The sequence below is a fragment of the Triticum dicoccoides genome, chromosome 3B, assembly GCF_002162155.2.
Source record: "Triticum dicoccoides isolate Atlit2015 ecotype Zavitan chromosome 3B, WEW_v2.0, whole genome shotgun sequence".
NCBI classification, from domain to species: Eukaryota; Viridiplantae; Streptophyta; class Magnoliopsida; order Poales; family Poaceae; genus Triticum; species Triticum dicoccoides.
In genome coordinates, this window is record NC_041385.1 from 647,750,294 (window position 1) to 647,765,627 (window position 15,334).

The 15,334-nt window shown below is 50.8% G+C and overlaps 1 pseudogene; it reads left to right on the forward strand.

Annotated features, from left to right (window-relative positions):
- Positions 1-2,517: 2,517 nt before the first annotated feature.
- The window catches only part of LOC119279747, an 86,530-nt pseudogene continuing 73,713 nt past the window's right edge, over positions 2,518-15,334 (forward strand).

Here is a 15,334-nt window from a genome sequence, read left to right on the forward strand (position 1 = left end):
GAAGGGGCCAACATAAATGGCGGTGTGGTCTCCCAATTGATTCTCCGATGCAATTTTTTTATGAGAAAATGATGGCTCGATGCATGTCTTACGTGTTCTTAGAAACCATGTAGTCATGTAATGTTCTACGCATGTCTTGTTTGCAGAGGGCAGATGCAAACTCTCTATCATGGTTGGATCGCTCGATGCACCGCAAGCGTAATAAAAGTTCACTTTATTAAAAACAATATTTGAAGGAGCATTTGTGCTACAACTACAAAAAGCGGATAGTTGAAGGCTTCAAACGACGTGAAAAAATTAATAATATGAATGTGGTTGGTTGAACAGTAGATGGTAGTACTATGGTAGTGAAGTATGAAGCTGGAAATAGGGAAGATAAAATATAACATAAAAGCAAGCCAGTGTTCTAGTTGATAGAACAACAAGATAAAAAATCGGTTCGTATTTTTTAAGTGAGTTGATCGAACAACAAGCTGAAAATTTGGGCGTGATTTTATAAGTAGCTGATATCATGGACTTTATATTTCCAACAAAACAACGTTGGCTAGACATGTGTTTATTGGTTTCGTAAAAATTAGTAATAATAGGCATTAATGTAGTGGTGCTTTTCATGAAAATGAGAACAAAATTAATGTGGATATGCAGGCAGCCCCTGCACATTCGCTACAGCTGGTTCATCACAAACACTCCTCTTGGACATCAAAAGAAGAAGTTACAATGTGACAAGGGGGATTGTTACAGCGTGCATACGGCTGGTCATAGTGGGGAGGAACTTAGGAGTAACATCACACACTTCAATACAACTTTGCTTATGTGACACGTATTTAATGAAGAGAGAGGTGCTTGTGGTAACTAGCTAAGTTACCGGAACATCACACACTTCAAGAAACAATGAGTCTATAACCTAATAAATACACCGTTGCATGACACTACATAGATGTTCCTACCCACTATGAAGGTACTCCCTTCGTCTAGGTGAGTAAGTCATCTTAGGTTGTGCACCGTGACCAAGGAGGAGGAAAAAACGAGAGGCATTAATGTTTATTTGCTAATTAATAGCATTGCATGTAATGAACTAACCACTGCATGTCGTGTTTGGTAGTCTCAAGTCATTAAAAGCATGCACACCCCTTGTCTCTTATTAGTTGATATGTGAAGAAACAAAAAACAAGGTAAAAGTTAATGCACCGCGCCTTAATATTTTGGGATTATTTGGTTTTCGTAAGATGACTTACACACCTAGACGGAGGGAGTAGTAACATAGTCTAGGAAAGTGTGAAGTTACTAGCTTATGTTCTTGCCCATTGTGACCAGCCTACTAAGTTACAAAGGTCTCGAGAGACACCTGGATCAAAATGAGAAGACATTAACAAATTCGTTGTGTAGTTTCAAGATATTTAGTGAAAGCTCCATTTAATGTTCGTCATACACTGCATCATCTAGGCCGCTCGCTCAAAATACACGTGAAACCAACTTTTCGGATGCCTCCCTGTCTGATGGTTCCTCAGCTCGTGAATACATCTCTCTCTCTCTCTCTCTCTCTCTCTCTCTCTCTCTCTCCCTCCCTCCCTCTCTCTCTCTTGACCTTCTCCAAACCTTGTTAGTGCTATATATTTTCTTTTGTTAAGGCAACCCACGTTGTGATGGTAGAAAGTACAACAAAATAGGAGGCATGTGTTGTGACTCGGGAGAAAGCTCATATATATGGTATACAAAGATGAATGGGCCTATATATTGCATATCAAAAGGAGCTCGATTGAACCCATGTGCTAGGTATAATGAGAGAAACATGGCTTCCAAACTAGTAGGTGTTAGTGGAGTATGTAGAGAGAGATACATGAGATAACATAGGACAAGAAAATTAACCGAGATTGTACTTGTTGGTACATGTATAAATCTATTAACATGAACTTTATATGGACGGGTTTTGCTAATTCTCATCTAGAGGAGAATTAACGATATCACATCTAACTCCTACACTATTTAATTAATCCAACAAAAAGTAAAAGAAAAATCCAATATAGAAAGCCATCCGCGACATTCAAAGAAAGGGAACCATGCTCTTACCAATTGGTGAACAAGTAGTTCTAGTGTATGATAAGGTGGTAAACCAAAAAAAGTTGCCACCGCGGCGGATTTTTCCCCATCGTGTCCTCAATGCTCTAGCTCATTCACGTCGGGAGTCTCTCGAGAAGATCTGGCATGAAGCCGTCGTAGAGAAAAAGTAGGAGAGAGATATGAATCCTATATTACCAAATACACATATACAAACATATACTCTAACATCCCCCCCGCACTCACAATGGTAGCAATGCAGACAACGAGAATGGAGAAGAAACCCAAGGTGACATCCCCGACAGTCACAACGACCAACGCGTCGCGGATGTTGTGACTGGAGTGATAACCGTCAAGGTTTCTCAAGCAAGATGGTAGCCCTTTGTGCCATTGTTGAGATAGCCAAGAGCGCGTGGCTCTGTAGCCGTGGTCGAGGCAATCGTACGAGAGACGCCATGGTAGATGTCAAGTCGGGGTTGCCATTATAGAGATAGCCGCGCGTGCAGTTGCAAGCGCAAGGAGCGTCGTGTAGTCAGAGACACAGTGGTGCACCAGGAAGAAAATGCTGACGCGATCCAGAGGACTGTTTTCGGCAAGCGGTAGAACACCAAGACAGAAGCAATCGCCATGACGACACCAGTCATCACCTTATCTAGTGGCGACGCTAACGGTGAGGCGATCGCCATGCCGGCGCCGCACCAGTGATCACCTCCTCCAAGCCCGAGCCGGTGGCCATGACAGGTGCCCTTCATCACGGCCGAGGGCCGGGAGGAGCAGACGGGGAAGGTGACAGCACGGTTCCTGCTACCGTCCAAACACTACCATAATTTACCTAATTGCTGACGGACGTATCTATGTCAATGGCCCCCATCGGCATAGATGGATATATCCCGACGGCCTAGGTCAAGCCGTAGGCATAGGCAAGCTGTCAACATATGTCCACCTATGTCGACGGGGGCCGTTGGCATACCACGGCCATCGGGAGCGCTGGTTGTACGTCTATGGTGGCCGTCGGCTTATGTCGGGCTGTCGGCATAGCCACGGGCTCGGCTACCCGGTAAGCGATGACTGTTTGGCGGCGTCGGTCCTACGCCGACGGAGCTAACGGGGGCCGTCGGTACAGCTATGCTGACAGCATAGCTTTGACGACAGCAGAGCTTTGCCTACATCATCGATCCGCGCCCTCTCCATGTCATCGATTGGAGGCCATCGGGGGTCCGTGGGAGTTGCATAGGTATGCCGACGGCCTGGCCGTCGGTATAAGCCTGGCCCATGGCCTCTGCCATGTCATCAATCTGCGTACTATGCCACCTCATTGATCTAGGGCATCGTCGATCCGTGGGCGTAGCTATGCCGACGACATAGCCGTCGGCATAGATTTTGTGCTAATTTTTTCCTATTTTATTTATTTTCTCTTTTTATTTATTTTTTGATTTTTAAACTTAAATGTGCCTTATCTAAACAAAAAACATACCTCAATTATATATCGATTGCCCCCCCCCCCCCACACGGTCGTCGTTGCCGCCGTGTAATCGAGGAGGGAAACGGCCGACACGAAGGGAATCAGGTTTAGATGGGATGGGGTACCTAGGGGTAGAAATACTGCCAGGTCTTGCGGTGGGCCCTCCTACGTGTGTGGACGCGTGGTGGCAGGTGAAAGCACCCGGCACGCGGCTCCGGGGTGTGCCCCCTCACGGGCGTCGCTGCCGCCGTATCACGGAGGGGGAAAACGGCCACGTCGGGCCGTCAAGGAGGGAATTTTGGGGTGGGTTGGGCCCGGATCGTATTCGGGGGTGTAGCTATGGGCTAGGCTATGACAAACCAGTGAAAAGGTCCATCAGCCAAACCCTGTCCGACTAAAGTCAAAGGGCTAGATCCATCGGTCGACTGTGTCAGGGTTAGATGGGACGGGGTACCTGAGGGTAGCAATGCATGTGGAAGCGTGGTGGCAGGTGAAAGGACCCGGCACGCGGCTCCGGGGTATGCCCCCCTCCACTGACGGGCACTGCCACCGTCACTTAGAGGGGGGAATCATGCGCATCGGGTCGAACCGGAGGGAATCTAGTGGTGGGTTGGGTCCAAACCGTGTTTGGGGATGTTCCTATGGGATGACCTATCGCAACCAGGTGGAACAGTCCACTGGTTAAAGCCATCCGGTGAATGTCAAATGGCTAGATCTCCTGGTCAACGGGGCTTCGTGGCGGCCCTCTGGATGTAACTATGCCACCGAAACACCGCATCGAGTCCTCATGCATGTGTGAAAGTGTTGTAGCATGCTCAGACGCCCATCTTGAGGCTCCGGGGTGTGCCCCCTGAGGGAGTCCCGGACTAGGGGGTGTCCGGATAGCCGAACTATCATCATCGGCCGGACTCCAAGACTGTGAAGATACAAGATTGAAGACTTCGTCCCGTGTCAGGATGGGACTTTCCTTGGCGTGGAAGGCAAGCTTGGCGATACGGATATGTAGATCTCCTACCATTGTAACCGACTCTGTGTAACCCTAGCCCTCTCCGGTGTCTATATAAACCGGATGGCTTTAGTCCGTAGGACGAACAACAATCATACCATAGGCTAGCTTCTAGGGTTTAGCCTCCTTGATCTCATGGTAGATCTACTCTTGTAACACATATCATCAATATTAATCAAGCAGGACGTAGGGTTTTACCTCCATCAAGAGGGCCCAAACCTGGGTAAAACATCATGTCCCTTGTCTCCTGTTACCATCCGCCTAGACGCACAGTTCGGGACCCCCTACCCGAGATCCGCCGGTTTTGACACCGACATTGGTGCTTTCATTGAGAGTTCCTCTGTGTCGTCACCGATAGGCTCGATGGCTTCTTCGATCATCAACAACGATGCAGTCCAGGGTGAGACCTTCCTCCCTGGACAGATCTTCGTATTCGGCGACTTTACACTGCGGGCCAATTCGCTTGGCCATCTGGAGCAGATCGAAAGCTACGCCCCTGGCCGTCAGGTCAGATTTGGAAGTTTGAACTTGACGGATGACATCCGCGGGGACTTGATCCTCAATGGATTCGAGCCACAGCCGAGCGTGCCTATTGTCACGACGAGCATGATTTAGCTCTGCGGCCGGACAGTACCCTGGAGGCCGCACTCGAGCCCGCTCCTATCTTCAATTCAGAGCCGGCTGCGCAGATCGAGGAAGGATGGCTAGACACCGCCTCGGGGGCTGCAACCTCTACGGCGATAGAGCCGAACACTGACCTTGTCCCTCACGAAGCTCGCGGCTCCGAGGCGCCGGACTCCTCGCAGGACTCCGAACCTCCCGCGCCCCCTCCGATCGAATCCAATTGGGCGCCGATCATGGAGTTCACCGCGGCGGACATCTTTCAACACTCACCTTTTTGCGACATCTTGAGTTTGCTAAAGTATCTCTCGTTATCAGGAGAGCCCTGGCCGAACTGTGGCCAGGACGGTTGGGATGCGGACGACGAAGAAATTCAAAGCCCACCCACCACCTACTTGGTAGCCACTGTCGACGATCTAACCGACATGCTAGACTTCGACTCCGAAGACATCAACGGTATGGACGACGATGCCGGAGACGACCAAGAACCAGCGCCTACCGGGCACTGGAAAGCCACCTCATCATATGACATATACATGGTGGATATCCCAAAGGATGGGAATGGCGAAGGGGCAGCGGAGGATGACCCCCCCAAGAAACGCCCAAGCGCCGGCGTCAGCGGTGCCGCTCTAAATCCCGCCATAGCAAGAATGAAGATTCCGGCACCGGAGATAATAACACCCCGGATAGTGCCGAAGACAACCCACTCCAGCAAGGTTCGGCACAGGAGGACGGAGACGCCAGCCCTCATGAGAGAGCGGCAGAAGAAGAGGTAGAGGATTATATGCCTCCCTCCAGAGACGAGGCGAGCCTCGACGACGACGAATTTGTCGTGTCTGAGGATCCCGTCGAACAAGAGCATTTTAAACGCAGGCTTATGGCCACGGCAAACAGCCTCAAGAAAAAGCAGCAACAGCTTAGAGCTGATCAAGATCTGCTAGCCGACAGATGGACTGAAGTCCTCGCGGCCGAAGAGCATGAGCTCGAACGCCCCTCCAAAAGCTACCCTAAACGCAAGCTGCTCCCCCGATTAGAGGAGGAGGCGTATGAACCTGCATCACCAGCAGACAATACGGCTGACCGACCACCCCGTGGTCGCGACAGAGAGGCCTCTAGGCCCATCACGAGAACCGTACCCCGGCATCGCTCGAAAAGCACAAGGCCACAGGGGAACTCTCCGGACTTGCGAGATATATTGGAGGATAAGGCAAGACAATCAAGATCGATCTACGGATCACGTGGACGCCCCATGATACGCGACGACAGCTGTCGCGCCGGACACAGTAAGTCCGAACGGGCCGAACAAAACAGACAAAGCTCTTTTGAGCTCCGTCGTGATATCACCCAGTACAGAGGCGCCGCACACCCACTATGCTTCATAGATGAAGTAATGGATCATCAAATCCCCGAAGGGTTTAAACCCGTCAATATTGAATCTTATGATGGCACAACAGACCCCGCGGTTTGGATCAAAGACTATCTCCTCCACATCCACATGGCGCGCGGTGACGATCTTCACGCCATCAAATATCTCCCACTCAAACTTAAAGGACCAGCCCGGTATTGGCTTAACAGCTTGCCAGCAGAGTCAATCGGGAGTTGGGAAGACCTAGAAGCCGCATTCCTCGATAACTTCCAGGGCACGTATGTGCGACCACCAGACGCTGATGACCTAAGCCACATAATTCAGTAGCCAGACGAATCAGCCAGACAGTTCTGGACACGGTTCTTAACCAAGAAAAACCAAATCGTCGATTGTCCGGATGCGGAGGCCCTCGCGACCTTCAAGCATAACATCCGCGACGAGTGGCTTGCCCGGCACCTGGGACAGGAAAAGCCGAAATCCATGGCAGCCCTCACATCACTCATGACCCGCTTCTGCGCGGGTGAGGACAGCTGGCTAGCACGCAACAACAACCTTAGCAAAAATTCTGGCAGTCCAGATATCAAGGACCGTAATGGCAGGTCGCGTCAAAACAAAAACAAACGCCGCATTAACGGCGATAATAGTGAGGATACGGCAGTCAATGCCGGATTCAGAGGCTCTAAACCCGGTCAGCGGAAAAAGCCATTCAAAAGAACCACTCCGGGTCCGTCCAATTTGGACCGAATACTCGACCGCTTGTGCCAGATACACGGCACCCCCGAAAAACCAGCCAACCAGACCAACAGGGACTGTTGGGTATTCAAGAAGGCAGGCAAGTTAATTGCTGAAAACAATGACAAGGGGCTGCATAGCGATAACGAGGAAGAGACCCGACCGCCGAACAATAGAGGACAGAAGGGTTTCCCCCCACAGGTGCAGACGGTGAACATGATATACACAACACACATACCCAAAAGGGAGCAGAAGCATGCACTCAGGGATGTATACGCGATGGAGCCAGTTGCCCCGAAGTTCAACCCATGGTCCTCCTGCCCGATCACTTTTGACCGAAGGGACCACCCCACCAGTATCCTCCACGGCGGATTCGCCGCATTGGTTTTAGACCCAATCATCGATGGATTTCACCTCACCAGAGTCCTGATGGATGGCGGCAGCAGCCTGAACCTGCTTTATCAGGATACAGTGTGCAAAATGGGCATAGACCCCTCAAGGATTAAACCAACCAAGACAACCTTTAAAGGCGTCATACCAAGTGTAGAAGCCAATTGTACAGACTCGGTTACACTGGAAGTGGTCTTCGGATTCTCGGATAATTTCCGAAGTGAGGAGTTAATCTTCGACATAGTTCCATTCCGCAGTGGCTATCACGCTCTGCTCGGACGTATCGCGTTTGCAAAGTTCAATGCGGTGCCGCACTACGCATACCTCAAGCTCAAGATGCCAGGCCCTCGAGGAGTCATCACGGTCAACAGAAACACTGAACGCTCTCTCCAAACGGAGGAACATACAGCAGCTCTCGCGGCAGAAGTACAGTGCAGCCTCTTAAGGCAGTTCTCGAGTCCGGCAGTTAAGCGACCGGACACGGCTAAACGCGCCCGGAGTAACCTACAACAAGACCACCTGGCACGTTCCGAGCACGCGTAGCAGTGCGGCCCCAACCCCAGCCCCTGCAAAATGTCAAGACATGTCCTTCGCGTACACCATTACGCTTTGGAGATACCATGGGCATGGGGAGAGGGGCACGACCACCATAGGCCCAGAATGCGGCTCAACCACACCAGGGGCTCTCAAGTGTGTCGTTCTTTTTCTCTTTTTTCCTTTTTATTTTTACCCACAGGACTCCGTTCGTCAGAAGCCCTGTCCGGCAGCAGACCTGCCGAACTCACAATGCAACAGCCAGGGAAGGAGAAAGGCTACAACGAATATCCAGGTGGTCTCCATTAAGAGCATTAAATTTGTTTCATACACCACTCCGTAGCCTACCCCTGGAGGGGGGACATGTTTCATAGTCCCATCCCCTGCTTCTCGTACCATTTGTATCGTTCTGCATTCACAACAGTTCTTTTCCTTCAATAAAGCAATGCAACACCTTTTTCGCTTCCAATTGCCTTTCTTTCTTATACATATGTTCATTTATGACATGTTGCATCCGTACACTTTGGTACGGCTAAATACACCAGGGGCTTATGTTTCCCGCATTACGGTGTGATAAGTCCGAACACTTTCACAAGTGCGGCACCCCGAACTTATATCATTATATGCATCGGCTCCGAATCATGTTCTTGGGTCAATAGTTGGGTTTGCCCGGCTCCCATGTTTTGGTACCTTATGTTCCGTTGTATCGGCTAAGGTAGCACTGGGAGAACCACTGCGATTGCGCCCCAGTTGAGCTGGGCGAGCGCCTCAGTGGAGAAAGCTAAAACTGACCGTCATGATGAGGCGAGAGCCGGTCGCTGTTCGAGAGGTTTCTTGCGAGTCCCTAAAGACTTATGCCGCTTAGAGCGAGGAGCCGACTTTGTCCGGCCCAGGCGTGGATAGCGCCCCAAATTCGGCCTTCCGAATACTAGGGGCTTCGCCAAAATTTAAAATTATAGAATTCTATGGCTAAGTGAGAGTGTTCAAGCATTATAAGTCTGGTTGCCTTGTTCGTTGTGTTGAGCGCCTCCCTAGATGGACCCAAAAATGGGAACAAGAATGCTCAAATTTATCCCGAACACCCCAGCAATCGTGGCATGGGGGCTGAAGCCGACGACTAGCCATCTCTCAGATTTGATAAACAGCCGCACAGAAGGTAATATTTTAAATTAACAAGCGTTGCTTAGCGCATATGAACTAAGTTTTCAGCGCACAGGATAACAAAATGCGAGTTTACTCAAAAATTACATCTTTGGAACACTCACCCGCAATAATGCGGGCACCCTTCAGGACAGTTTTATAATACATTTCGGGCGTGTGATGCTCCTTGCCCTGCGGTGGCGCGTCCGTCACAAGCTTCTGGGCATCCATCTTGCCCCAGTGCACCTTTGCGCGGGCAAGGGCCCGACGGGCACCTTCAATACAGGCGGAGTGCTTGATGACTTCAACCCATGGACACGCATCCACCAGCCGACGCACCAGGCCGAAGTAGCTCCCAGGCATGGCCTCCTTAGGCCACAGCCGAACTATGAGGCCCTTCATGGCGTGTTCGGCCGCCTTGTGGAGCTCGACCAGCTGCTTCAGCTGGTCGCTAAGGGGCACCGGATGTCCGGCCTCAGCATACTGAGACCAGAAGACCTTCTCCGTCGAGCTCCCCTCCTCGGCCCTGTAGAAAGCAGCAGTATCGGACACGCTGCGGGGCAGATCTGCGAACGCTCCTGGAGAGCTCCGAATTCGGGTAAGTGATAGGTAATTCACACTCACATGCTTACTTTGCATGAAAAATGCCTTACCCGCCGCTATTTTCTTCAACGCCTCGATTTCCTGGAGGGCCTTATAGGCTTCGGCCTTAGCGGCTTTGGCACTCTCAAGAGCCGTCGCAAGCTCGGACTCTCGAGTCTTTGAGTCACGCTCCAAACTCTCATGTTTTTCCATGAGAGCCTGGAGCTCTTGCTGTACCTCCACCACCCGCGCCTCATGCTTCTCTCGCTCGGTGCGTTCCGCGGCCGCATTACGTTCGGCCGCAGACACCGCCTCTTTCAGGGTCACCACCTCGTTTGTGGCCCCTGCTATATCCATGTTATCCTTGTCATTTTTCTTGCAACCAAATCCTTTTCTATAAGGTACAATTTTAATAAGGTATTACTCACCTTCTTTTTCCTCGAGCTGCTTCTTGGCATGTCCGAGCTCATTCTCGGACCGCTGGAGGCTTTCCTTCAAAGTATTGACCTCCACAGTCAGTGCGGCGGAGGTCAGCAGCAGAGCCTGCAATCCCATATTGACATATTTTTTATGACTCCTGCGTAAATCTTTTTAGATCCTCAGTCCGGCTTTTCTTTCCAAACACCGAATCGAGCATCAGGGGCTACTGTCTATGCGGTACCATTTTATATATATCGAAATTCTTACCTCAAAGCCTGTTAGAAGTCTGCTGCAGGCTTCGGTCAGCCCGCTCTTGGCGAGCTGAACCTTCTGAATCACCGCACTCATAACAGTGCGGTGTTCCTCTTCAATGGAGGCGCCATTGAGCGCCTCCAGCAAGTTATCCGGCACCTCCGGTTGGACGGAGGCTGCCGGCGTCACGGTCTTGCCCTTCTTACGAAGGGGTCGCCTGCCGGACTCCGGAGCCACTATGGGTTCCGGGGCCGAGTCCGGTGCAAAGTCTAGGAGGTTGTCCTGCGACACCTACGGGGCCTCCTCCTCCTGGTGGGTCCCTTCTCGGGATCCCACCTCGGCATCGTCCGCATCACGGGGGGTGGAGGCAGTCGGAAGAGAATCCATATCCGACGCACCTAAGGACCCGCTTGACGAAGCGGGAAGATCATCCTTGGGCGGACTGTAGGGTTGTATGCGGCATTAGAAAGACATTATGTGGCGAAAAGAAAAACCATGAATTTATTCGGGAGTCCGGATACTTACGATCTCGCCAGGGGCTTGGCCCTTGGAGGCCAGTCCTCGTCGTCATCACTGGCGTTGGCAGAGCAGTCCGGGGAAAGAGTTTTTCCCTTCTTGGACCCTTCGGCCTCCCCCGTAGGGGAAGCCTTCCTTTTCTTTCCTCCCCCCACTGGGGGAGATGCTTTCTTCTTCTCCTCCTCACCTTTGTGGGAGGAGTCGGCCTCAGAGTCATCATCCGATAACACCTGAAAATGGGAACTCTTTCGAGTACCCGTGGCCTTCTTCTTGGCCTTCTTCTCCGGCACCACGTGGGGTGCCGGAGCCAGCAGCCCCGTTAGGCGGGCGTCCGCTGGGTCCTCTGGCAATGGGGCCGGACAGATAGTCTGTTCGGCCTTTGCCAGCCAGTCCTGTCAAAGGAAAGGGGAGTTTAGATCCCGGATAGAGTCAAACTATGGAAAACGAGCATTCCGTAAAGGACAAAATCACTTACCTCGTCAGCCGGACGCTGCGAGCTGAATCCGCGATCTTCGGTAGCGGATGCGGGAGCCTCGGCGCCCTTGAACAGCACCTTCCAGACATCTTCGTACGTAGTGTCGAAGAGCCCGCTTAAAGTCTGGTTCTGCGCCGGATCAAACTCCCACATGTTGAAGCCCCGTCGTTGGCCCGGGAGGATCCGGCGGATGAGCATGACCTGGACTACGTTGACAAGCTTAAGCTTCTTGTCCACCAGCTTTTGGATGCAGGCTTGGAGTCCGGTCAGCTCCTCCGAATCGCCCTAGATCCGGCCGCTCTCTTTCCAGAAGGTGAGCCGTGTGGGGATGCCAGATCTAAATTCGGGGCCACTGCCCATTCAGGGTCACGCGGGTCGGTGATGTAGAACCACCCCGATTGCCACCCCTTAATGGTTTCCATGAAAGTGCCCTCGAGCCAAGTAATGTGGGACACCCTGCCCACCATGGCGCCTCCGCACTCCGCTTGGCTGCCCTTCACAACCTTCGGCTTGACACTGAAGGTCTTGAGCCACAAGCCGAAGTGGGGCTGGATGCAGAGGAAGGCCTCACACACGACGATAAACGCCGAGATGTTGAGGATGAAATTCGAGGCCAGATCATGGAAATCCAGGCCGTAGTAGAACATGAGCCCCTGGACAAAGGGATGGAGTGGGAAGCCCAGTCCGCGGAGGAAATGGGGAAGAAATACTACCCTCTCATGGGGCCTGGGGGTGGGGATGAGCTCTCCCTCGTCGGGGAGCCGATGCGCGATGTTGCTGGACAAATATCCGGCGCTGCGCAGCTTCTGGATCTGCCCCTCCGTGATGGAGGAGGCCATCCACTTGCCTCCCGCTCCGGACATGGTTGGAGAAGGTTGGGGTGAGATGTGTGGACTTGGGCGCTGGATCTCGAGTTCGCGGAGATGGATAAGCCAAGGAGGAAGAAGGCGCAGGTAAAAGGGTTGGATTTTTATCCCCTTATATGGACGGACAAAAACATGTGTCCCCACCGGCCTGGTAAAACTCGCTTATCTCCCAAGCGCCGCAATAAATGGCACGGTTGGGTTACCCACGCCCGTATTGATGGGAATCCCGGAATAAGGGGAACACGACCTCTGCTTCGACAAGACGTGCCAAGGAAACCGCTTCGCTGAACACGCTGAGGTGGTACGATAAAAACGATTCTAGTAAGGGCTTGGTTGTGGTGTGACGTCATGCCACAAAATACGTCAGCAGATTGAACTTGTGTAATATTATTCTCTCTATGGTGGTACGTGGAATTTATTTTTGCAGAGCCGGACACTATCCTGGTGTTCACAATCTTCTATAAATTATTCGGAGGAAGAACCCGCCTTGCAATGCCGAAGACAATATGCGCGCCGGACTCATCGTCATTGAAGCCTGGTTCAGGGGCTACTGAGGGAGTCCCGGACTAGGGGGTGTCCGGATAGCCGAACTATCATCATCGGCCGGACTCCAAGACTGTGAAGATACAAGATTGAAGACTTCGTCCCGTGTCCGAATGGAACTTTCTTGGCGTGGAAGGCAAGCTTGGCAATACGGATATGTAGATCTCCTACCATTGTAACCGACTTTGTGTAACCCTAGCCCTTTCCGGTGTCTATATAAATCGGATGGCTTTAGTCCGTAGGACGAACAACAATCATACCATAGGCTAGCTTCTAGGGTTTAGCCTCCTTGATCTCGTGGTAGATCTACTCTTGTAACACATATCATCAATATTAATCAAGCAGGACGTAGGGTTTTACCTCCATCAAGAGGGCCCGAACCTGGGTAAAACATCGTGTCCCTTGTCTCCTGTTACCATCCGCCTAGACGCACAGTTCGGGACCCCCTACCCGAGATCCGCCAGTTTTGACACCGACACCCCCCCTCCACGATAGTCCATCTGCATCTGTAAGTGTTCATCTCCCTATGCGTCAGATCTGCATTAGGTTTAGCCTTGTTCTTCGATGTTCTTCATTTGTTCTTCACTGTATCTCTAGTCAGTCCTTACTTAGATCCAAATATGTCCTTTAAAATGCGCGGAAATCTGTTTCTATTCCTTTTATTGTCACAAAACTTGCTTCACAGATGCAGAAATCTCTCCCTTGTGCTAGTTCCTCTGCTGCTGCAATATTTAGGTTTCAATTTATTTTCTTTTTCTGAACTGCCACAAATCCAACATTATAGCTTCAGTCTATGAAATCTGTTTGTCCATCACTTAGCAAATTTCTTCTTCTTGATAGATCTTAACTATCAGTATTGTCATGGCGGCTTACATCAGCAGTTATAGCTAGTCATATGTCATTAGGCCCCTTTTAAGTCGCCACTCTGAATATATACTGTAGCGCTTTTCCTCTGGCTTAATGAATAAACTTAAACCGATAAATTTTTCTTTCTTTTAGGCTTTTTTCTTCACAATGTCACCAAAGACAGCGACTTCATGTAATTGGGTTCCCTCCATTGTCACTAAGGACAGCTCAAAGACTTTGTCAAAACCGGCTATTTACCAGAAAAAAAATGTCATGCATTATCGCGGCCCCAATCCAGAAGAAGAAAGACCTCAACCAAAGGATGATGAGGTCATTGTTTTTACTGACCACATGAATCGGGGCTTCTCACCGCCCGGTTCTAAATTTTTCCGAGACATTCTGCACTTCTTTCAGCTTCATCCTCAAGACACTAGACCCAATTCCGTGTCAAACATCTGCAACTTTCAAATTTTCTGCGAAGTATAGCTTCAAGAGGATCCCAATGTTGAACTATTTAGGGAATATTTTTATTTGAACCGCCAAAATGAGTTCACGAACGGACCCAGCTTGGAACTTGGCGGAATCTCAATTCAACGAAGAAGAGATGCTCTCTTCCCCTATGCTCGCTTGCCGAGTCACCCCAAAGATTGGAACCAGACATGGTTTTATTGCAAGGATACCTCTCCGGCTGACGAGAACCCACTGCTAGACTATCGTGCCTGGCATCTTGACTCAAAACATCATCTTCCTGAAAAGCTTACCGCTGCTGAACGTGCAAAGCTCGCCCCCACCATTGCAAAGGTCAAGGCTCTGCTGGGAAACGGTTTAACTGGCATTGACTTGGTTCGATGTTGGGTTGCTTGGCGGAACATACCCTTGAGCCGTCGATCCGGCTTAATGTGTACTTACACGGGTGGTAAAAAGGATCCACTACACCACAGCTCCATGCGTTAAACTGATGACGCCATCAATGAAATGACAAAGTCCCTTCTGAATGAAGATTCGGAAGACTGCATCAAAGTGGGTCTAAACCCTTTCCGCGAACTTAACCCGCCACCAGATGTGAGTCTTTAAATTACTTACTTTTACCTTCATCATTCAAATATCTCCAACAGACACGCGGGTCGGGTCGAGCTAGAGGGAATCTAGTGGTGGGTTAGGTGTAGACCGTGTTCGGGGTTGTTCCTATGTGCCCTATCGCAACCAGGTGGAAGAGTCCACTGGTCAAAGCCCGTCCGGAGAAAGTCAAAGGGCTAGTCTCCTGGTCAACATGGCTTCATGGTGGCCTTCCGGGTGTAGCTATGCCATCGAAACACCGCATAGGGTCCTGATGCATGTGTGAAAGTGATGTGGCATGCGTAGACGCCCGTCTTGGGGCTCTAGGGTGTGCCCCCCCCTCTGCAGACGGCACTGCCGCCATCACTTGGAGGGAGAAACATGCGTGTCGGGTAGATCCAGAGGGAATCTAGTGGTTGGTTGGGTCCAGACCGTGTTTGAGGATGTTACTATGGGCTGACCTATCACAACC